This window comes from Neodiprion lecontei, chromosome 5 (genome assembly GCF_021901455.1).
Source record: "Neodiprion lecontei isolate iyNeoLeco1 chromosome 5, iyNeoLeco1.1, whole genome shotgun sequence".
Classification (NCBI taxonomy): domain Eukaryota; kingdom Metazoa; phylum Arthropoda; class Insecta; order Hymenoptera; family Diprionidae; genus Neodiprion; species Neodiprion lecontei.
The window spans coordinates 5,353,246-5,377,200 of record NC_060264.1 but is presented as its reverse complement, the minus strand read 5'-3'; the positions used below and the strand labels follow the sequence as shown (position 1 = coordinate 5,377,200).

The 23,955-nt window shown below is 37.3% G+C and overlaps 1 protein-coding gene across 6 annotated transcripts in view; it reads left to right on the top strand.

The window, feature by feature from the left end:
- The first annotated feature begins 3,826 nt into the window (after positions 1-3,826).
- LOC107217350 overlaps positions 3,827-23,955 on the top strand; it is a 43,355-nt gene continuing 23,226 nt past the window's right edge. For 4 of the 6 annotated variants that reach the window (XM_046739812.1, XM_046739811.1, XM_046739810.1 and 1 more), the window contains exons 1-2: positions 3,827-4,124; positions 21,472-21,610. The gene's annotated coding sequence lies outside the window, so the exon portion shown is untranslated. The remainder of the gene's footprint in view (positions 4,125-21,471; positions 21,611-23,955) is intronic. The other 2 variants (XM_046739809.1, XM_046739808.1) reach the window with 2 other exon arrangements.

Here is a 23,955-nt window from a genome sequence, read left to right as displayed (position 1 = left end):
GCTCGAGCGTATGATGCGCTGCCGAGAAATATGATCTCCGAATTTAGGTCTAGGCTGGGGAGATTTTAAACGCTTTGATACACGGCGGTAAATGTTTCGTTCAAAACAATTACTGAATATAATTTGAATTTCTCTTACAACTGATATACGAAACTCGATGAGTTGATTCCAATTATTCAAGAATGCATTTCTAAGGATCTTGAAAACAATTAACGACCGTATTGAAAATTGAAAACAACAGACGTTGACGTAGATTCTGACGGCAAATAATAAGTCTCAAAAAAATAACATCGAATTATAAAGAAAATCGACTGGCATATGATAAAAATAAAAACGGAAATTGGATCCTTGCTTCGTAAAGAATAAGTCGACATTATTGCCATATATCTGCTGAAGACCTTCACAACGCAATTATCAAAGTTGAGTCAATTGTAAGAAAACTTAATTTAAAAATAAAAGAAAAATCGCAGAAAGAATTTTAAAACAAGAAACCCGAAGGAAGACAATTTTCACTTAATAATTTCAATGTATTAGACCATCTTAAACAATTAATCGATCCAAAGTATGCATGTTCGATGAATGAATGAATACCTACTTTTTATCATACATGTATACGTCTTTATCTGACATTTTTGTACCTTTACCATAAAGGTAAAGAAAATCAAATGTTATTAAATAATTTCGATTCAGAAATGGCAAAGATATTGCTAATAAAGTGTTGTCGTTTTTCTTTTTTATTTTTAGGGGTTTTTGTTGGGGTCATTTTAAACTCTTCGTTTCCTTTATTTGTAAGTTTATAATCAATACAAAATATTGATTTGTCAGTTGATAATCAATGCAATCGTGTTTCGAACAAGGTTTCGGTATTTTTTTTAACCCTGCCGCAGCTTGTAATCGAAATACAAACCGACTGAACAGATTTTTCACCAACAACTGTCAGACTTTGTATTGAAATCGCAGAGACAAGATTAAAATCGCCGTTTGGATAGTTGACAAATGAACGAAACCAGATTTTGTCTCGTGTGAATAATTTTCTTTGCGTCTGTAAAAAGTAACAAAGCGAATAGGGCATAATAGCTGCAAGTTCGAGATCAAAGGTACACTTTTTAAGCCAGGCTCAACGTGCTTGCGGTTGGAAAAGAAGCTTGCCGCTGCAACATCGGCTGGGCGGAAAACCTTGAAGTAACCGGTCAATACGAGCGGAATTAAATTTTACCTTACACGTGAGAAGAAAATCTAATAATAACGGAACTCCGAGTGCAGCTTGAATTTGAGTGAAATTTTATTTCTTCCTCCTTTTCATCCGCGGGAAGCAATCGGAACTTCAATTTTTACGGTTATTCGCTCGAATCTCATAGGCGAGTAAAAAGTTCCAACAGAGACGCACGTGTTTACTTCATGGGTATAAAATTGGAGGGAAACATTTTCTAATAACGAGACGAATTTTCGGAAAAAAATGTGTCTCGCTGCGAGACAACGCAGAGAAAATAATGGATGAGAAAGGCGAACGATAATTTGCTAATTTCGCAAACGAGTGACTGAAATTATTGCGACTATCTTGATTTCAATGTAGGTTCTGGGAGTCGTTCGACAGGCAGGATCACAGGTCCTTTTTATTTTAATCCTCTCTGTCTCGATCACAGGATCGCCGTATTGCAAATTCGGCAAAAAGGACCCCTCAACTCGAGCTGCTTCAGCACGAGATGAAATTCTAGCTCGCTGTTTACGCCCGAGCGGAATTTCCCTTTTTCGGTGTAAAAAAGAACGGGACGCAAAGTTCATTCTAGGGAACTTTAGATCCGAGGTTCAAGAGCCGGTCGACAGGAGTCAAGAGCCAAAAGCGTTCTTTGATATCGCCGTTCGCCTGCCGCAATCCGATTTGAGCTTTCGAACTCGGGAAAAGCGCGGATTCTGTGCAACAGTAAATTCTGCAAGCAAGGAAAGTTTCGCCGCTCGTTTCTCCATCCTTAATTCCTTCTCTCCTACTTTCAAACCGGGATTCGAAGTCGAACTTGAGTAGATATTGAATTGCAGGACAACACATATTCCGTTTCGAGGAAACTTGTTTGTTCGTTTTGAAAATTTCGACAAATTTCTATTCGGATTATCCCGAGCAGGAAGATTCTCTGTTTAATTCAGTACACGCATAATTGATTGAAAACTTGATTGATCCAAGATTTTGACGGAACAAAAACGCCAAGTTTGTAATCCAACTTTCGTAATAGCAGCTTGCTTGAAAATTTTTTTAAAATAATTTGTCTACAATTGATCGTACTCCTCTTTTTACCGGACGTAAAATCCGTTTTGTTTTCCATCTTTTCTCGCTGAGAAGACATATTCGATAAGGTGGAAGATAAAATCACACAAGCGTGTAAATATTTGTTTGCATAATGTATATTATTGCAGGTGAATTGTTCCAACAATCCATTACCGTGTTTTTAATACATACAGACTCGGTGATACCTCACACAGTGTATAACTATACCACTTCCTGCCCGTCGGCGTAATAACGAAAGCAAACAATCCTTTAAGCGTTGACATTTGATATCGCAAGCTTAGCACTTCACGCTGTAAGCTTAACCGGCGCACACTTGTGTCGAGGATAAAATAAAAAAGCTGTTTACGCCGGGCGTGCGTCGCGTCATTTCTCCGAGTTGAAATTCATCCCCTCCGGTAAATAGGGAGCGAGAGAGAGAGAGAGAGGAAACAGGAACGTGACAAAATTTTCATTCCAATTACCAAGTCAGTCTTTAAATCGAAAATATTTATCTCGTATATCTAATCGACGAAAGTAATATAGAATTACTGTTTTCAGCTTCGTTATATTATATTCGCGAGTATCCAGTGCATGGTTTAAACAAAAGTATCGAGGTGGAATAAGATTTGAGAAAAAGGATTGAAAAACTGAGGGTTGAATTGATTGGAAGAAATTTAAAAATCGTATAAATTCGACAATAAACAAGTCTATTTCCTAACAATCTTGAATCAATTACGAACAAATTGTACAAATTTTTCATCAACGGATCAAAACTACATTATATACGATCTTTACACAGCTGAACTTTCGCCATCCGATCGAAAAGTTTTTATACTTATTAATTTCGAAACTTGATGTATGTACGAAAAAAAAGAAAAGATTACGCCAATCGAATTTCGCGACCAGCTTTCACGACCTCCACTTTATTCCACATTCTTTTTCCCCGTTTCGCCGATTCATCCGCGGGTGATTAAAAATTGATTGCCAGTCAAACGACGGGTTAATTTTCGGTGAACTTTCGTTTCGGGGGATTTTTTCGCCAACTCCCGTCGAGTGTACGGAGCCCCATGGGGTGCAATCCAGGGGGCTGAATTGTTGCGTGTGGTTTTACGTCGACGTCGCGACGCTAGCAGGTGGCGCCGTGCATCGGGCCGTAAAGATAATACGACCGTCGGGACGGTCGCCGAGGGAAAGTCTCACTCAGTGCTCGCGCACCCGCCAATCAATCCGTACCTGTTCAAATCACCCGAATGATTGACGCGAAGGAAACGATTCGACCAGAGAAGAAGTCAACGTCGCTGTTTCATCATTTATTTGTCGCTCGATGTGAAATTTATTTTTTCCCGCTAGTGCTTCGGTCGCGAAATAAAAGCTTGCTAAAAATGAAAATCAAGTAATTTCTCCCAAGTTTTAGTGAATTGTTTATACGTTATTTCAAACACCGTAAAAAATAAAAGCCAAACAAAAAAAAAAATAAACAAATAAATAAAAACAAAAAAATGGTAAAAATTAACTTTGCACCAACGGATACATATACATATATATATATATATAGATAAAAAACTAAGGTAAAAAAAAAACTGGAATCGATCGAGTGATTCCACTCTCAGTTGTATATTGTTGTAACGTTTGTGGTGGATTTCTATGCAGAATGATTTTTTTCATTGATAAATTTAAGCCAAGTTTATTGATTACACGTTTTTAAATACAGTGATACGGACTTTTTTTTGAACAGACATAATCCGCCCCTGTGCAAGTGGAAAAGTGATTATCTTAATTCTATTGCACTTTCATCGGACTTCGAATGCTTTTCATCGACTACTCAATGTGACTAGCAACGGAACCGGCGACAGGAAGGTAGTTTAAGGTAAGTAAGATCCTCCTTCATCTTTCGGGGCTTCTTAATTGCTCGATTTTGAGGTGGGAGAGATTAATTGAAAGTACCCGTCGCTGTGTAAAGGGTGAATTATATTTCCGTTTAATTACTTGCTCTTTGATTACAATATTTTCATTGTAAACGAAAAAGTTGTCTCGATTTGGTGAGAAAAAAATTACTGCTCGTCAATTATTCGTCACATATAAAATTCCAGAATTTGAATATCGTAACGTTAAAGTCAATTACGTTATTATTCACCGTTTTACGTGAGATTCGTTCCTAATTTTTTGGCAATCTGAGACAAATTTATACCATAAATTTATATTATGCAAACCGAATGAAAATCGCAAAGACGGTGACTCCTTTTCTTTTCTTTCGTCGTTTTGTTAACTGGGGACGTAAGTTTAATTCTGTTTGTTTCAAATCGAAAAAAAAAAAAGGCACGGTTTGTAATACCATGATCCTGACAAGCGTATGAATAAGTAAGGAATTTTGCAATAGAATTTTTCTGCAGCGTATAACAAGCAGCCGGGTGATTTGCAAGCTGCCCAAAGTGGCTCCTTTCTTTTAACTTACGCCGACCTAATACGTGTACGCGTTAATAAATAATTCGGTATAATTTGAAGCTAAAACCAGCAGCAACAAAAAGAGAATAAAAGTTACACACGTTGTACAAAGAGCAATATTAATCCCATTACGAGTCCCACGAGACTTTAGTTTGCGTTATTAAGCTCGTTTAGTACACTAAGCAAGGTCGTTTTATTGACTAGACAGCAATATGCAGCGGGTCGGGGAAATATTAATTATACATATGTATGTTGAAAAAGGAGACGAGTCGTTGTGGTTTTTCGAAAATTATCCATCGCAAGCTGCTCTGTTCTACAAAATACTACGGAAATAAGAAAAAATAGAAAGAGGAAAGTTGAAAAACCGTACGTACGGAAATATTACAGGTATCTCAAAGATTAGACGATCAATAATGAAAGAAATGTCTTTAAAAGAAACGAGTTTAATCTCTGATCTTTCGGTGACAGTAATTTTAGATTCGAGCTCATTACGAAAGGAAGGACGATTGCATCGAATCGATTTTTAGCGACGTTCGTACTTGCGCCTCGAATAAGACCCCTAATTTCTACGGACACCGGACCTTTTCGCCAAGCATATAATTTCATCCTCGATCGACGAGACGGGAATAATTTCGCATGTACGTAATACAATTTGTACCCTAGCAAATACCGCCTCTTGCATCTCCGTGCTCGTGGCAAAACTTGCCAGCGGTATGCATTAAGTTGGAATCAAGTTACGATCAAAGTAAACATCGTCGGATGAAAAGGTGAGGGGGCGTCGTTAAAATTTTGCATATACATATAACGCTGTTTGGCGTATCGCGGAAAATCTGCGACCCTGGCAGTAAATCCTGGCGATAAAAGAACCGGCATAAGCCGGCGAATCCTCCTGGATTTTTTTCTCCAATTCAATCCCGATCTCCTGCAGATATACAGAATATACATGCGTTTAACTGGAAAATAAATTTTACGACCACTCGTAATCAGCGAATTATTTTCACGAAGAGAAAAGAGGATCCGAGGATTTTTTCGGTGAAAAAGCTAGAAAAATACACAGGGACGAAGAATCGATTCGTGTTCTCGGTAATATTTTCGTAACATAAAATGTACCCGTTTCCATGCAATTTTCACGTGCAGAGATGCACAACCGTACGAATACATGCCTCATGTATTTCCGCGCGTCGACGGGGAGGCTTTCACTCGAAATCTCCGGAGCATTGACAAAGCTCTACAATTTTCCGACATATCTGTGTCAGCTCGATAAACTCTCTGGTTGAACAAACTTTTATTACGATGCTACGGTTCCGATGAAAGTCTGATATTGTACGATAAATCCCGGATCGAAGCTTAATCCCAGCTTCGTATAAATTGGGTTGCGAAAAAAGAAGCTTGCAAAAATACAGGCCTCTTTTATTATCTATAATTACCGTCGATCATGCGGGCAGACAAAAGAAAAACCGCCGAGTGGGGTGAAAGGCGATTTTTTCGGGAAGCAAGCTGCTCGGTTCATCTGAGGGTGAAGAATAATGAAGATTGAAATCGTCAAGTTAACGTAACGCAAACGCAGTTTGGAAAAAATAACTATCTTGCAATTTTCAGACTGTCTAAAATTCGTATTTGTAAGAATTCAATTTATATCCATATTTCTTTTTGTTTTTTTTTTTTTTGTGGTTAAACAGGAAATCTGAAACGGATAGGTTGCCTCAATTTCCACAGTCGCAAATTTGCTTTGTATGAAAAAAGAGAACCAGATATCTCTACAGAAAAGAAGTGCACCGCCGTCTAGAGGATGGTCATTGTAAAAAATTGGCACAGCGTTGCGAAATATTTTCTCACCAGTGTGGAAAAACAGTTTTTCCCCACTGGTGTAGAAATTGTTCGCAATTTCCCAACAAGGACTCGTTCGCGAGATATAGTGGGTTTCGTTGATCTTCAAACGTAGGGAAAAATCGCCTATTTTTACGTTTGACTCTTGAAGAATAGTCTTCTGACCGATCCGGTATGCAGGAGAGGTGAACTCAGTCTCAACGTGTCGTCAAAAATAGGACGGGAAAACCGTCGTCGTCGAGCATTGTGTCGGATATGCGCTCGTCGATCTCCGTGCTGGATGTTTACTTGCTCGGTAAACGAGGATTGACAAGATACGAATGACCGCTGCAGTCCGTCTGCAGAGATGACCGAAATAGAAACAGAGACAATTCGTTTGCTCCGTTCTAACGATTGCGAAAGAGCGAGTGGATGCTTGTAGGTATTCCTTCCCTTCGGGCAACGCTTTTACCTCCGAAAGTATAAACGGATCCAATGTGGACGCGGTCAAGCGACGGTCAGACGGAATTACCTACCCCTGCCGGAATCGAATGCCGAGCTTTTTATTCCCTCGGGACGTCGACTCTGATAGCTGAAAGATATTCCGAAGGACGGGGAGGTGGCTTGATCCTCATTGATTATTTATTTTCCTCTCGTTATCCGGCCGACAGAACGTGTGAATTAGAATGAATGACCAAAAATAATCAATTTATTATTTTGTTTCCCATTAATCCCGATTATTTTTCAAACTCGATTAATTTTCCTCGCAATCGGCTTTTTACGTTTTTACTCCCATGTTAGACGCAATACGATATCAATTTATGCGACCAGAGTAGGTATCAATCATCATCGTTGTATCAAACTTACTCAGTACCTATTTGGTATAACAAGTGAAAGCTTTTTTTTTAATTAAACTATAAATTATGAAGACTGCGTACTGAAATTTACCAAATTTTGGTTTCATACGCACCGTTTCAAAAAATTACCAAACAATCGATTGATCGATTAATTTTCGATTCGATGCGTCGATTTTTATTCAGTTTAGTGACCATCGTTTGTGGAAATGTAGGTTGAAGGTGACGTCGAGTAGCGAAAAACGCGAATTCCTGCTCAGAAAATTTTGGGTTTCTATTACAATATCCAGTACTTGCAATTTTTACCTCTCCTTCCAGCTTTTTCCACCGATTTTAATCCAGTTTCATTAATTTTAATCTTGTAAACGAATGAATGGATGAACGAATGATCTTAGAAAACAATTGATAGTTAGAATTTTATTTATACAAATCATACGCCTCTGATCCATTCATTTACCATCAAAAAAAAGAAAATGTATACAGTTTACTTTAAAAGAAAGAATTTAACTCAAAATTGATGATGAAACAAAAAAATCGACTGATTTTACATTTACAAAATTACGCCTCCAAACAATGTTTTTTCACATTTTAAGAAACTTGTATCCTTACAAATAAATTTTCTCTCTTAACGGAATATCTCTTCTTCCTTCCATAGTTCGCCCGAAAAGTTTTCCAACATAATCCTGAACAAAAATGTAACAAATTCGGTACTCCTTACGCTCCAGAACCCTCGCGTCGTATTTGGTATAAGGTGAATATCGAAAAAGAAATGCGGAAAGTCCCGCCAAGTTTGATCAAAGCCGAACATCCGAAAGCAGTAACCAAACATTCCTACACCCCCCCTTACTTTTCTTTCCTTTACAAACCTTGCCATCTTCTGTTCGTCGAGGATTCAACCTCAAGATGGACTTTTCATTTGATTATGCAGAGATCTGTCGTTGGGGTATAAAATACTCCCGTAAATTTCAGCCTGAAACCGAATTGGGTGAATTTTCATTAGATGATAATTATTTAGGTAGAGAGAACTCGTGGAGAGAACGACGTATAATCGACAACAGAATCATTGACCCATTTTATGTTATCTAAACATATTCATGCAGGCTGTGAGTGATTGTTTTTTTGTTTTTTTTTTTTTATTCATTAATTTGGAATCGGGAGTAAAAATTACGAACGATTAAAAATTTTTGAAAATGACAAGGTACGGGTGATTTCCTTTCGCACAGTGATTCGGAGTTTTTTTTATTTCCCACGCGTGTTTCGGTTAAAGTCTTGGAAGGACGCCTGGATGCAATGTGTAATTCGCTTAAGGATGCGGCGAACACGGGACGGTTTGCGTCACGGTTAAGCGGAACAACGTTGAGGCTTTATGAAACCCCTGGGAATATAAAGTGTGAACGCCATCCGGCCACACCTAGACAGCATGTTCTAATTCGTAGAGAGAAAAGCGAAGCAGTTTGACAAAGTTATGCGGTTTTCTGTCGGAAAAAAGCACGTGCTTATTCCTGCGATACATTCGGGATTACGATATTTTTTAAGCAATGCTTAACGGTGCAGAAAAAAAATAAGAAAAATTGAAGCAAATAACTGCAAATTTTTACCGAAATTACAGGGAATTTGAACATCACGTATTTACGTCGTGTAAGGTTACCTTCGATTTGTACTTCGGGTGTTTAAAAGTTGCATCTATTCCACATCTTGACGATGAAAATCGACTCGTAGATCACGACAAGAATTGGAATATTTCCTCGTCCTTGTGTCGAGAATGATCAACTCTCCGGGATAGCAGGATTATGGTCGTCAAGTTTATGGTCTGGAAATAAAACAAGTCTGGAGCAACACCGGAAGGAATAATCATACTTGTCAGAATATTGTATATTATAGATGAGATAGATTTATTTTCTGCCAAAGTCTACAGATAAATAATCGAAAGTAGTCCAAATTTTTGATTCCAGATAGCAAAGTGAGTTTCGTTTTTTTTTTTTTTTGTTTTTTTTTTTTTTTGTTTTTACGCATCGTTCTCCGTCTCGTGCATAAAAATCATTGAAAAATCGTTGCATTTTTTTTTTTATTTTTTTTTATTTGTCGGCTGAAAAGTGGTTGGATAAGCAGTTTGAATTTTCGGATGGCTAAAATTGATGTACCATAAAATACTTTCTCTTACCTTGAACTGGGAAATGTTTTCAAAGCCTCCAAAGTCCAGCTGAATAATTCAGGTATAGCAACATTTCAAGATGGGCAAAGGATTGCGCAAACACATATTCGACGAAAAAATGTTTATCCCGACGAACTACAGATCGCTTTTCGCGTTATTTTTTCTCCGGTCTTCCAATCTTTCCTGAGGCGGAAACCGGATACTCGATCTTTTAAAAAAAACATCTGAATTGCGATGGACATGATTTTCCGGGGGTGACATTATTGGATCGAATCTTGTTGCTGTTCCTTTTTGTAAAAACAACGGTTTATTTATCCAATATCCGTTTTTCTTTTTTAAACATGTTACAGCTGTTCTTTTTAGATTCAATTCCCATAAAGTGCTGTCCATATGTTCTCTGAGAAAAATTTCATTCGTTATAGTAACTATAAAAATTCAGTGAAGCAGGTATCGTTTAAAAAACTGTTTGAATATTGTTGGAACTACGAAAAACGAGGTACGCGTAACCATTTTGCGCTATCGTCGATCCTTTTATGTAATTGCAACGCAAAATCCGATTGTTCCATTTACTCTACTTTTTTAGTTACACAAGGCTTTAACGTCAATTTGTCGGAAAAAACTAATTTTCATTTTCTACCTAGAACTATATTTTTCGGTTGTGGTAAAGAATGAAAATAATTAAGGACTGAGCGGTAACCGGAACTAAAAATATCCCTCAGTGCAGGAGATGTAAAATCGACGATAGTTTTCTTTCCGTGTACTTTCCGGGTTATTCGCCTCGCAACACGTGACATAATTATCCGAAAGTGTGGATTCCTTTCCGACGTATGGAAAATGATAATTAGAAAGGATATTGACAGCCTGAGATAATTACGTTGATTGTTGTAAAACTATAGCATTATGCAAATTGGATATTGGCCGTTGGTAATTGAGCGTAAAACCGCATTACATCTTCAAACATCTACAACGTATAAATTAGTCTTCAGCATATTTAGATGGGACGATACGTCGTAAGTTTATCTTTGAAATTACGAACTTTGGCGCGTGCTCTTGGATAATTGGCATTATATATTATCTGCGTGCGAACAGGCGACGTGGAATTATTTAAATATACGAGCCTGTGTGTCTGTAATATTTCAGAAAACCCTATAAGTTGTTCTAGCGTCAAGGTGCTTTCTTCCAATTTGAAATACAGAAATGAGGCAAGTTAGATTGGCAATTCCCGAGTTGCGAATTTTAACCGCGAACGATATGTAAATTATAAATTGCCTTAAAAACGAGAGAGAATACTATGGAAAATTAAAATAAAACGAAGATCAACTTTTTTTTCACGGTTTTTCAATGCTCGCAAGGAACTTCTCGCAACGACGCGGCAAATCGGTCATTATTATTATCGTTAATAATAACAATAACAAGAAGAAGAAGGAAAATTTATTGCCTACCGATAATTAACTAATTTTTACCTTTGTTGCTGTAATAATTATTACCATGCACAATTCTAACCGGGAAAATCACCTCGATTCGATAGAGTTTTTCTTATTTTCTTCAGCTTCGGCACTTCGATGAATCAAAATATTTAAATAATGGAGTTTTGGGTCAATGGTTGAATGATTCGACATCAGGCACATTCGGATGATCGTTGTCGAGTAATTTATCTATCCATCTATCTAAATGCTGCACTATCTCTTTATACCAATTGCTTCGTGTAACCCTGGATCGATTTCAAACCTTCCCCACGTATATATTTATCTGTCGAGCGATACACGAATATGTATAATTTTCACGAATGGGTTTCTACAGCGTGTCAAATTTTGAATGCGTAAAACTGATTGAGGAAATAATCAATGCTGATGTCCCGGAATTTTTGTCGCTTGTTTTTTTTCATGCTTTTGATCGGTAACTTTTGTTTTTCGTTATAATTGTAATAGAAATAATGCAAAAATGAATTCCTAGTTGTAAGTAAAAATTGGTGTATTAAAAGTCGCTCGCATTTTATTATGCGCATTTCTGAATAAACTGTATAATCAAGAAACGAAAATCTGATGGAAAAGTAAGCTGGGCTAAGCTGGAATTAAACTCGACGTGACCGAAAAATATGTTAGCATTTATTACGACGAACGCAGATTTTATTTAGTTTAAAGTTTTTTCACGTCATTACAAAAATTCCCTCTTTGCGTATTAAGTTTTCGGTATTCAAACTCAGTCGTCTACGGAATTGGAGAAAATTGAAAAATCTACTAAACCGTAACAAAACAGAACAATTTTTCAACGAGTCTGCAGAAGAATGCGAACAAACTGAAACCATGATTCATCCCGCCTTCTCTGTATTCTCCATTAAAAATCAACGCCGTAGAACTTAATACAAACCAATATCTCATACGTGGAATAGAACGGAAGCATGAGAAATTATTCACGTATAAACCAACCGCCTTCTTCCCAAATCGCGGACAAACTTCAACCCAATGACGATCAACCGAAAGACCTGTGATTTATATTCTCATTCCGTCGCTTCGCCAAAGAAACGTCAGGCGAAGATAGAGAAAAGGGTGATGCGAAAAGCCCTGATTCAAGGAAACTCACCCCATATAATCCGGAACCAGCGCAGCTGGTCTGTCCCAGCGATAGAAATCGATGAAATAGAAATAGAACGCCTTCGGGGCGGGGGAAAAATACAGGGAAAATACAAAATACACACACGCACTCACGTGAACCGAATCGAACCTATCCGAAATCGAATAATCGAGTAACTTCCCTGTCCAAGGCGCATATTCGATCGCACAAACGTTCCATTCTTCCATTATAATCCCCCGAATTACTGAACCTGCCGAGTCGAAAAGGGTTCGCCAATTACCGGGATTCGCGGAACAAAGTGGAAGAAAAAAGGTAATCCTGGATACTCGCGGTTTTTATTTTTCTTACGTGCGAGAGAAATTTTCTTTGCTACGTTATACACGGAATTTTAGCAAAATTCGTATCGTTACAACGACTAGTCGAATGTTATTTGAATCTCAAGAAAATCTTCTGTAACTGCAATTATTGTCATCGATACTACGTCTTCTGATCATCCGTGCGCTTAGTTCGCCAAATTTTCTCATCCAGCCAAAGACCCTGGCATCAATTTATTGCTGTGTCAAAATCGAATTGTCGTAATAGTTGAATAAAAAAAAAAAAAAAATAAGAAATGTTTTAAGAGTGACTGGAATAGAAAATAACAATAATAACGAATACACAATAATCTATTCTTAACGGCTACAGCTATGGAATTCATCTCCGTTCTGCGTTCTTTTATTTACAAAATAGAAAAACAAAAAAAAAAAAAAGAAAAACAAAATGAAAATAGTTAAGAACTACGCGGTAACCGGAACTAGAAATTTCTGAAAGTTTGATTTCTTTGCTTCAAGTTTCACCCCCAATTAATTCGGAATTAGTCGCCTTTGGAAGTTTTAAAACGTGGAACTTCAATCCCGCCCCATTATTCTTTCCTTCGCGTATTTCCGACGAGCCCTGGACCACGCGGTGAAACCACTCGAGTCGGAATTGCGGTGCTGTTGCAGTAACGAAAGGTGAAATCGTGCAAGGATGGCGGCCAGCCCGCCTGTCCGGCGGGTCAGAGCTGAATCAATACAATTAATTGGCCTCGAGAGATGCCAGCTGGTACAGGGAAGAGAAAGAGAACCCCGCCCCCGCAAATTGGAGGGTGAGCTTTTCCCCGATTCGAATCATGTTTTATTAAACCGCTCGAGTTCTTTATCCGGAACTACTGAAATCGGACAAACTGCACATGTATTAACGGCGGAAGCTCGACTTGCGGAAATTTTGAGAAAAACGAAGGTGTAGGGATATCGCATTTCCGGCAGGAAGATCCTTGTACAACATTTATTAAATCCACAGGGAAACGGAGGGAAGAATTGGAGGATAAACGGGGAAGTGATTGAAGGAAAAATCATTTCTCGTGACGATTAATACGGAGGCGAAGTGAAACGCGATGTTTTGAGGAAACGTCGGATCGACGTGTTCCGACCGTTTCGTTTGTAATATGAATTCGTTCTTTATTCGCCGATTTTTTAAAACCCGATTTTTTATACCTCAATTTCTCGCGTATATCCATAAAGATAGCGGCTCTCGGGATTTATAACCGTTATAAAATCCCATAGATTAAACCGTAAAATTTCGGAATCCGTCATAATCCAGGAAGAAAAATCCTCTCTTATCCGCACTGCAATTACCCTCCCTTGTTATTTAATATCGCAAGCGTTAATTGACGTATCTACAAAGCGTTTTCAAGTTTTATCTTTCAGTTTGGTTTGACGATATATTACACCTTCCGTTATTGAACATTTGTGCTATGAGAATAAGATAATCAATCGTGAACAATGTTTTTCGTCATTTTTAAACGGTATTGAGAACAAAAGTTGGGTCTCCGCTGTTCTGTTTTTTTTTTTTTTTTTTCAGGAACCGCAATTTATCAGAACTTCGTTAATTGAAAGGCAATGAAAAAGAACAAGAAAATGTGATTGAATTAGAATTTCCTCATTCAATTAAATACGACGTAAATTTTTTTAACCAAGTTTGTGGTTTTCTTTTTGAAAAAAGAGCAGCCCATCTCTGACCGATTCCGAGTTTTAATTTGTTCACGTAATTGAATTGAAAAGTAAAATCGAGAAATTACAGATCGTGAATTTGATGACGAGAAATCAGGTGACATTTTTCAAGATTTATTGGAACTGATGTAACTTATTGATATTGTTTTTCTGAACGTTTGTCTGATTACAAAAGAAATTTGAAATTTGAAAGATCAAAGTATAATAAAATACTAAAATATCGAATAAAGTTAGAATTTGGCTTCATGTATTATTTATCAATTATCATTTCGGTTTTCTTCTACCCTTCGTACCTTACTTCCATATTTTCACTTGTATACACTCCGCGGTATTTCCATAATTCAATATCCAACAAGCTGAATTTTTGGCACTTTTGATTTGATTCGCTTTTTTAAACCAAACCCTTGTCCGGTCATTTCGCTTTTCGACACCCACCCTAAAATTCCGATTCAACGATCACGCGGCGAGGATGAAAAAATTAAATGGTACGAGTTGGGAGGTTGGGTGTAATAATTCAGTACGGTGAATTATCATTCCGGTTTTGTCGCATGTCGCATTACAGCTAAACACCAGCGAAGGTAAAACACAGGTAGAAGCTCGTCGGCGGTGCCCAGAACGGGAAATCGATACCATCGACCGCTGGGCGAAACAACGCGTGTACGGCCCTGTTTCGTCACTGGGACAAAAATGTCACGGACTTGATATTGTACGAACGCAAATGAAAAAACCCGAAATCCGCAAATTTAACCCTTTCAGTCGCGCTGACAAATATTCTTGCCATCTATTTTACATTCATTTTCCGTATATTCGGAGACTTTTCAACACATTTCCTTGCGGGTTTTTCCCTAGTTCTGACAGCGTACCAATAGTTTTTCAATACTCGAGGGTAATTACTGCGATATAATGTGAATTATTATTGTTAGAAACAAATTGACTGAAGAAGATCGTGATAATTGAAGGAATCATTCGTTTCCGAGAAAGTTGTCACTCTACGCGTGAACACGTTTTACATAAATTATAAGTATTTGGGATCGCGGATTACGAATATGAAATCAGATTTTGAAAATTTAGTACGGCGAACCCAATCAGTGAATTTTCATTTTCTACCTAGAACTATTTTTTTCGATTATGGTAAAATATGAAAATAGTTAAGGACCGAGCGGTAACCGCAACTAAAAATCTTGTTATAAAAGTTGCCTCGGCGCAATAATGTGTGACTCATAGGATCAAGAGTGGAATTATTTAAATGTTCTGATGCGCCGCAAACCGCTCGACCTTCTCCGCAATCAATGCGTTTAACGTCACGGCTGTGACGCGAATGCTGACGTCACGTCGGGTCATTATAATTATTCGTCGCATCAAACTGACGTATATAATCATATGTAAGCTGATAATCCACCGCTTGCTTTCGTAGAATAGTTAATTTACCCGAGGCGGTGAAAAAATACCCCTATATTAACGAAAAATGAATATCATTTTATAATATTTCGAAAATATTGGACAGTTTTTTTACACCGAACGCATCTTTCGTTTACTTTATTTTGTTTAAAAATCACCTCTACAGATCTGAAACGAAGATCTATTCATTTCATCAATGACCGATAAAGTCAGAGGGCTGATATTTTTTACGGATCATCGTTACCTGCGGGATTTTTTTTTATCTGTTTGTTCCTTTTTCCTCTCGCCGAATGATTGCACAAATTTCCCATACACGCGCATACAGAAGTATCCTTTATTCGTACGACTCAGCAATCGAATCTGCACGCAAGTAACGTACTGGCAAATTTTTTCGAACACTTGAGAAATATGTCGAGTGAAAATCGTTACTTCATCTGAATTCTCTCTGTGAAAAAGTTGGTCTTAAGACTGAGTGAATTTTTTTTTTTTTTTTTTTTACGAAACTTTATATCGCGAAACCGAGTTATTATTCCAGTCGACGCGCAGAGTCGACGGTTTTGCGAAACTTTTGAATCAGCGTATTAAAGTAACAGCTGATTACATATCCCGCAATCGCACAGACGAATCTTTATGCATTTACAGTCATAATCGTGGAATGCTAAAAGTTTAATGGCAGTGTTGCACGATACATCGCGTACGATTAAAGCGATGAAAAAGATTGTTCGAAGGAACAAAAAGGGATTTGGCGTTTCGCTGATACGCGAATTACAGAAAATCGCGTGAAAATCTCGAAATAATTTCAAATAATCTTAGAAATGCGTCAGAAAGGGTGAACTTGAACGAGTTTCGAGGTGAAAAATATAAGCCACAGAATAATTCCATGTCGGAAATAAATTTGCGCATTTCCTCCGCGTGATTGTTATAATTACGACACGTGAAAACCCGGAGATTCCGTGAATTATTATCACACTATATTATCCGTTAACGTGCAGCGAATTGATATTTATTTATTCATATTATTCTGTGAAGATTGGAATCGGCATTGGTACGAGCAACTTCTTATTATACACAATGTCCTGAACGTCAGTCAGCTCGAAATTAATTATCCTTAATTCTGAGCTGTTCCGAGAACCTTTCAGCGAGATTAAACTGCACAAAGCACAAAGATTAGACGATTTAATCGTGTTCCACGTATCGGCTTACAAGCTTATTTGTTTGTTTAAACTACTAAACTTTCACCATGCGATATCGAATCGCATGGCGTTTGCTTGCAGGGTTCATCGGCGGATTCGCAAGCAATTTTCGCAAGCCTCGCCGCTTACGCGAACTCGAAACAGCCTGAAATAGACTCTATCAATCACTCTGTCCCGCCGGTTTTGAATTACCACACGATTAGCTAATAGATCTAGCTTATGGGACTCATTCGTGTTTCCTCCAGCGTCCCGAAAAATCCCCTTTATTAAAAAATCCTTATACCTAAGTACTTGAGGGATATCTGTGCGAAATAAGCCGCTTAACAGGACGAGGTGAGGAAGATACGTAAATGTAAAAAATTGAATTATTCAATATTTCTTCTTATTTCTCACACGTATTTCGCAAGTTTCCGTGAATTTTTCGACTTCATTTTTCACATCATTTTGTCATTCGATAATCGACAATGATTTAAACGTTGCACAATTCAAAAATCCTGACAAATTTCACAGTGGGTATAATAACCGTGAACGTTTATTATCCGTCCACTCCAATTTCGCTTCATTATATGCGGGTGTATTTTGCTCCTGTGGTTCCGACTCAAATCCAATTTAAAAGCGTGTAACTATTTCAATCACGTGACCGACATGGAATCGTGATTTAATTCGATTCTGCGTACAGACAACAGAAACATAAACTCGAGTACGGAGTGAAATATTATTCTCTTTGAATCCGTAATACGAGAATATGATTTCGCGAAGTTACGTGAAACATTCCTCTCATATACATACGAATTCCCAGATGCTATTACACGAATTATACTTTCCCTTGTATCTAAGCCCACACACACATATATATATACATATAATATACATACATAAAGTACTCCATATATGTATATATACCTTTACAACACATCCGCCTACATTTTCATGCCGTCTTCATTTTCCTCGCAAGCTCCGACCCCTTTAATTTTATTATTCTCATCCCTTTCCTCGATCCTCTTTCCCTTTCCGCCCTCGCAGCTGCCACTTAACTTCGTTTCAACGGAGATAAAAAGTCTGCGTTTCAAACTTACTCCATCTAGGCTCGGAAAGTTTTTACACCCCGCCCCGTGTTTGTAGGTACATTTTATGTAGGTACTCGCGTATCGCGTGAAACGTGTCTCACGGTTTCCTGTGGGAAGGACAACGTTTTTGTTTTTTTATTTTTTTTTTTCAGTCGTAAAATTCGATAAAACTGAATCGGAACGTAGATACTTTAAGAATCGGCGAGAAGTTTATCCTCTCTAAATTTTCTTTCTTACCTTCTAACGTTTTCTCTACTCACGAAATTCTTTCTCATTAGATAGGTTAATCCGCGTATTGTATTTCGTAAAAAGCACCAAATTCTCGTTTCGTTTCTTAACCTTTTTATATTCTCTTCGCACATTCACCGAACTCAGGTTTCAGGAGAGTAGTAAAAGTAAAAACGTGACGGTTGTTTATTCCATCTGTTGGTTCGATTTTCTTCGAAGATTTCTGTCACTTCAGGTAAATCGGACTCGATCGTTTGACTCGAAAATCTCTTTGAATTTCTTCGCAGAAAATAATTTGGAGCTGGAAGTAGGTAACCGTCGACGGTTCGGTTAGGGTGTAAAAATTTTTCGGAATGTACAACGAGGGTTGCTTCTTCAACTCGGGCAAAGTAAAGTTTCGTGTAAGTTTCCTTGGAATTATTAATATTCTCGAGTTTCGGAGGGATATGATAAAAGCAGTCAGGATATAGGGCACGTATAAAGTATGTGTGTAAAAGAAATGAAAAGTGTAAATGGGGGAGAATCCTGGGCCTGAAGGACGCCTCTAAAAGTGCGAAAAGAGCAGCCTCACACATTTGCAGCGTTTCACTGTAGGTATATATTTCTTCCTTCAAATTTTCCCGCCAAAAATAGTCCGCCCCCCTGATGATCCCCTGAATAAAAGCCGAGGACTTTTATCAAAGCGTTAAATATTACAGAGGGTCTAAGGGCCTAAGAATTCGAGGCGAAAAGAAAAAAAAGGGGAGAAGCAATTTCGAGGAGAGCTTTCGCCGCCGTAAAACAATATAAAAGTATGTACACGATTTGAATAAACGAATTAATGCTGTACGGGCTTCGCTGGGTACAAAAGGTGAACGAAAAAAGGAAGGACGAAAATTCAATGAAAGGGCGTCGATGAAATCAGAGTTGGAGAAATTGCATATTCATACGGGCAATCAATGCGGCGTTGCAGGTTTGGTAATAAAAAAATTAAAGAAGAAAAATGATCGATTTATTATTAAAAGTCAGATGCTGCAGAAGAGGTTAAAAAATTGTGTACGGAATAAAATGAAAGTACCGGAAGACAGTTTGTTCAGGATTCACAATAGTTTAAACAATTTAATAATACTGTACATATGAACAAATGTATGGACTTTCCATTGTTTCAACGATTTCAGGCGATTCGTTATTGTTATTGTAATTTATTTGCATGGCTAGTTTATACAACAATGGATGTAGGTTAGGTTGTTCATTCAGAGTTCCTGATTTTCGGATTAAACAATGACAATATGTATTATATGAGGCTTTTGTTGTTAGCTCAAGCCCCAAATTTTCAACCTGACGCTGCGGTGTCGGGTTTGCTTTAATTTCCTGTTTGTTGCTGCCTAGCTTGTAGGCGATAAAAATTTCCCCATATGAATTACATCAAGTCAGGCAAGCTAACCCTTTCAGAATTGTTGTCCATTCCAGTGAAGACACACAGACTTCATGGATTCGTAAAGAACTTTTTTCTTTTTTTTTTTTAAGCGACGGACTTTGTCAACAGTTCCAACACCTTCCAGAGAAAAAATATATCGATGACTTTTCCTTTCGTTTGATTTTCATTCTCGTTTCTAATTTTGTTGGCTATTTGATATTAATTCTTTTGACAGGATAAAAAATATTCATGCTTCTAGAATAGTCTCAGCTGTCGTAAAAAATATATGTTGTGAGACTGGTTCCTATTAATACAAAATTGTAAACTTGGAAAACGTTACGTATCGACTGCGATCGACGTCCGAATTACTTTTGATATACGTTTAGGAAAATTCGTTGAAAAATCAGATATCTTGGTTGAAGGATACGAAACCGAAGTAAGTTGAAGTAAAAAAAATTTACACCATCTAGATTTAATTTAACTCCAGCTAACAAACGGAGACTTCATCAGACTTCCGGAGCAGAAATTCTGCTGAAACTTCTAAGAGTATTTCTGTTGCCCAAAGTATGCAGGTTTTTTTGCTCCTCTTGAAAGTATACGCAGAAATATCCAAAACTTGAAACAATAAATTTTTATTATTGAAACTAAAGAATAATAATTATTGGCAATTTTTTTTTTTTTTTTTTTAAGCCCTCTCTCTCTTTCGATTCAATAGAAGCTGTAATTTGACTAAATTATAACTTAAAAAATGGATATTATCTATAATATACGTGTATGTATAATATTGTAGAGTTCGTTTGTAAATATTATATCGCGTAGAGTTGGGTAGAAATTACGAATATCAATCATCTTTGTTGCGACAAGCTGTTCCATCGTCTCGCTAATATGACGATATAATTTACATTGACCAGCAGACAAGTATTAAAAACCGTTGACGTATAAGGTACGAATACACGAAATTTCATCATCGCTCAATCGGCGTGATCTACATTAATTTCGAACAGTATCTGTCCTGTCAATCGGAGCCACCCCCTGAATTATGAATGGAATTTCTGGATTATAAATATCGAAGTTGACCGTTACTTCCCGTTACAGTAGATACGTGTATTACACACGTTCATACCTTCAACGGCACATACGTAAAACCTAATTCAACAGAGTGTCTTACTCGCTATTCTTTTCTTTTTTTCTCTTCAATTTTCTTCTCACTTTAATCGACCGATTCCAAGCTGGATAAACGCGGAAATTAAAACTAATGTGTAAAATTAAACGGCATACCGAACGACGCGGTAATATAATCGTTGGAAATAATTCGAAACGATTGTTAGGTATATCCCATCATTAATACGGTTTTACTGTGACGTTGAGCACAGTTGACGGTCACAATTTCTAACCCCATAGAAAACAATATATCGCATTGGATAATTAAAGTGAATAAAATTGAATTACATGAGGCGATAATTAAATTGTGTCAAATTCAACGTAACTAATTAAGGTTGCATCGCTGGATAAAAATAAAATTATACATATATGCATCGGAGGCGATTAAGACTCACTCTCTCTCTTTATAAATTTGAGGAAAGTTCGCGGACTCGGTGAAACTGCACGTATATAATTCTGGGTACCCTCGGGCAAGGGAAAATCCGAGGCGAACGTGACCACGCAAAACTTTGGCGACAAATAGCCGAGCAAGAAGTTCGAGAGCTTAGTTGTCCTGTGCAAACTGACCACGGATACCCTTTGCCCAAACCAATGTGATCCGTATAAGCGTTTCGAGCCGCTCCCTGTGTAAAAGAAATTTGGGAGGAGAAGAAAGCGTTTAAAAAATGAGAATCGGGTTAAAAATGCAGGAGCTTAATTATTTTCAACGTTTTTTTTTTTGTTTATTATGTAACCTTGTCTCAGATCGTTGATGTCTTTGCTTGTATTATTCGTTTCTATTGATTACGTGAACAATTTTTCGTGTTAATTCGTGTTCGTCAGCATATCGCTGCAAATAAAACTTGTGTACTTTTTAATGTTTTGGAACAAACTTCCTACCCTTTCAATGAAAGTTTCTCTGTTTCTCTGTTTTCAGAGAGAGAAAGAAGTTATTTTAATCACCTCGAAAATGAAAAGCTGAATTTTCACTGGATCTCGACGTTTCGAAGTTGAGAAAATTACCTCCGATCGTTTTCAGATGGACATCTAGATTTTGGCTTTGACCGGTTTCGTAGGTACTGTTTCAATTATTTGATTAACAAAATTTCGAAAAATCAAATAAAAATAAAATATCTTGAGAATGGATGAATAGATTTGAATGAAAATTGGTACCGTGAAGTTTTTTGCATCGCTAATCACGAATCTAAGGTCAGATTTGCGAAGTTTGAATTTAGGGTTTTCAATAAGCTAAAAAAGAAAAACTAAAAGCATTTGGATTTTAATGACAATTGGTAATCGCCGGTTCGTTGGCTGGCCGATCACGAATCTGAAGTCAGATTGCAAAATCCAAAACGGCGATCCGATATGGCGGATAAAAATCAAAAAATATTCCAATTTCGGCAGAAATTGGTAGGCGAAAGTTTTTTGGTTCATCGATAACGAATCCAAGGTCAGACTTCTACAATTTGTAATGGTCGATCCGTTACGTTGGTTCAAAATAAAAAAATCGTTATATTTTCATGTAATATGGTATCCGAGGGCTGAATTTGCAGCTCGAAATTCTAATTGGATATTATTCTTATTTTCTCTATAAACTTGGAATCTGCGGTGTGAGAACGGGGCGTTCGAAATCTGGCTTAAGGCCGGTCTAAAGCCGCTCCTTTTTTTTTTTTTTTTTTCAACAACCGGAGCCTTTTACCTCCCGCGACAATCTCGAGGTTTGAAAAATGGTTCCAACATTAATTATTCTCCAAGCTACGAATGAAATTGAACGAGAATTCTCCTTCTTCTCGTACATAAATCTATAATAACGTACACGTATACTTATCGGTTTCGTCTCGTAGCCTTTGTTCTCGCTCGCTTTTTAACCCTTGCGTTGAAATCTCCTTTCGCATTGCTCTTCTGAATACCGTCCGATTAATTTCATTGTAACGAACCCTGAGCACCTCTCGGCTTCCGTTGTTATCTCGAGTTTAACTTCCGGCGAAGCTTTCGCGGCGCTTCTCTTCCCTGCTTTGTACGCTAGCGTTTCGCCCCATCCGCACACACTCGCACGCTATCCTTGCTCAAACAATTTTCTCCATCTTCTCTTTTCACCTGTACTACAGACTGTATTTCCACCGGGAAGAAACTTTCCTGAATAACTAGCGACTTTGATAAGAGCTTATAAACTCGTTTGTAATTTCTCGACGTGTACAATTCACTTTAAAGCTTGACAACTGCCCGTCGACCTCATCCAAGCTGCAATATGATTCAAACTGCAATCGTTGGTGAAATTCAAGAATTAATTTTACTTTGTACTCTGTGTCAATATACCTACTTCCGAGACAATTTAATCAACGCTATATATAGACGGAGATTGGATCTGGATTGAAATTTCATTCTTTTATACACGATGTTATAGTTTTGAGAAAATCTGTTAACAAACATATTACAATATTCGCTCATACAATATATTACCAATTCAACTTACGGTGGTGAAAGAAAAAAATTTAACAGCTGGAAAAAGAGATGAGAAATTCACACGTACAATGTATTTATTTATTTTTTTTCTATTTATCTTGTCTGTAGATTGCGCCACTGTTTTACCCCGAAAAAGTTCGATAACAGTAATGGAAATTTTTTAACAATCACCGGGATAAGAATCGTTGGTCAAGGTGAGTCCTTGTTATTAAAAACATTAATGACAAAAGAAAAAACAAGACGGAAGAGAAGAAAAAGAAAAAAGGGGAGGTAAAAAATTATCATAAATCATACGAATAGCACATCAACCTTTTTATTAAGAAACAAGTATATTATAATAGGCATCCTCAAATTATACTTGCATATAATGTAGAAGTTGAATTATGCCACTCGAGTTTTTTTTTTTTTTTTTCTTACTCATCCTAACATAAGCCATTCACTTTTGGATCGCGTGAGAAGAAGTGATTTTAATATTGGGGGAGGGGGAGGGAGAAAAACAGACGTGAGAATTTTTCATCAGTTAATCTCCGTGACGGGTTAACTAATATATGCTGCCGTTTTCTGAAAATTTTTCGGATCACCATCTGCGGTTAAGAATTTTGTTTAATTCGACGGGCCGATCCATTTCAGACCGAACCGTGCAGATGCGTAATCATCGAATGAAACAAATTATCAAGTGTTTTTTTGCATAGTTGGAAAATATTCAGGTGTAAACCGCACGTCGGTTTCAATAACGTCACAATTCAGTAGTTCGAATCTGTAAGCTTGAAAAGTGACATTTCTTTTGTTGAAAAATTAACCGTCACAGAGCATTTAAAGCGTAGTTATTACATTGCACCGGTTTCGGAACAAAGAACAGTGAAAAACCGACACATTTCGAGTTGTGACTGTAGATGTAAAAGTCAGCAAGTGAAAAGCTTGAAATTAGAAAAATTATTACAGTAGATTATAATACTTT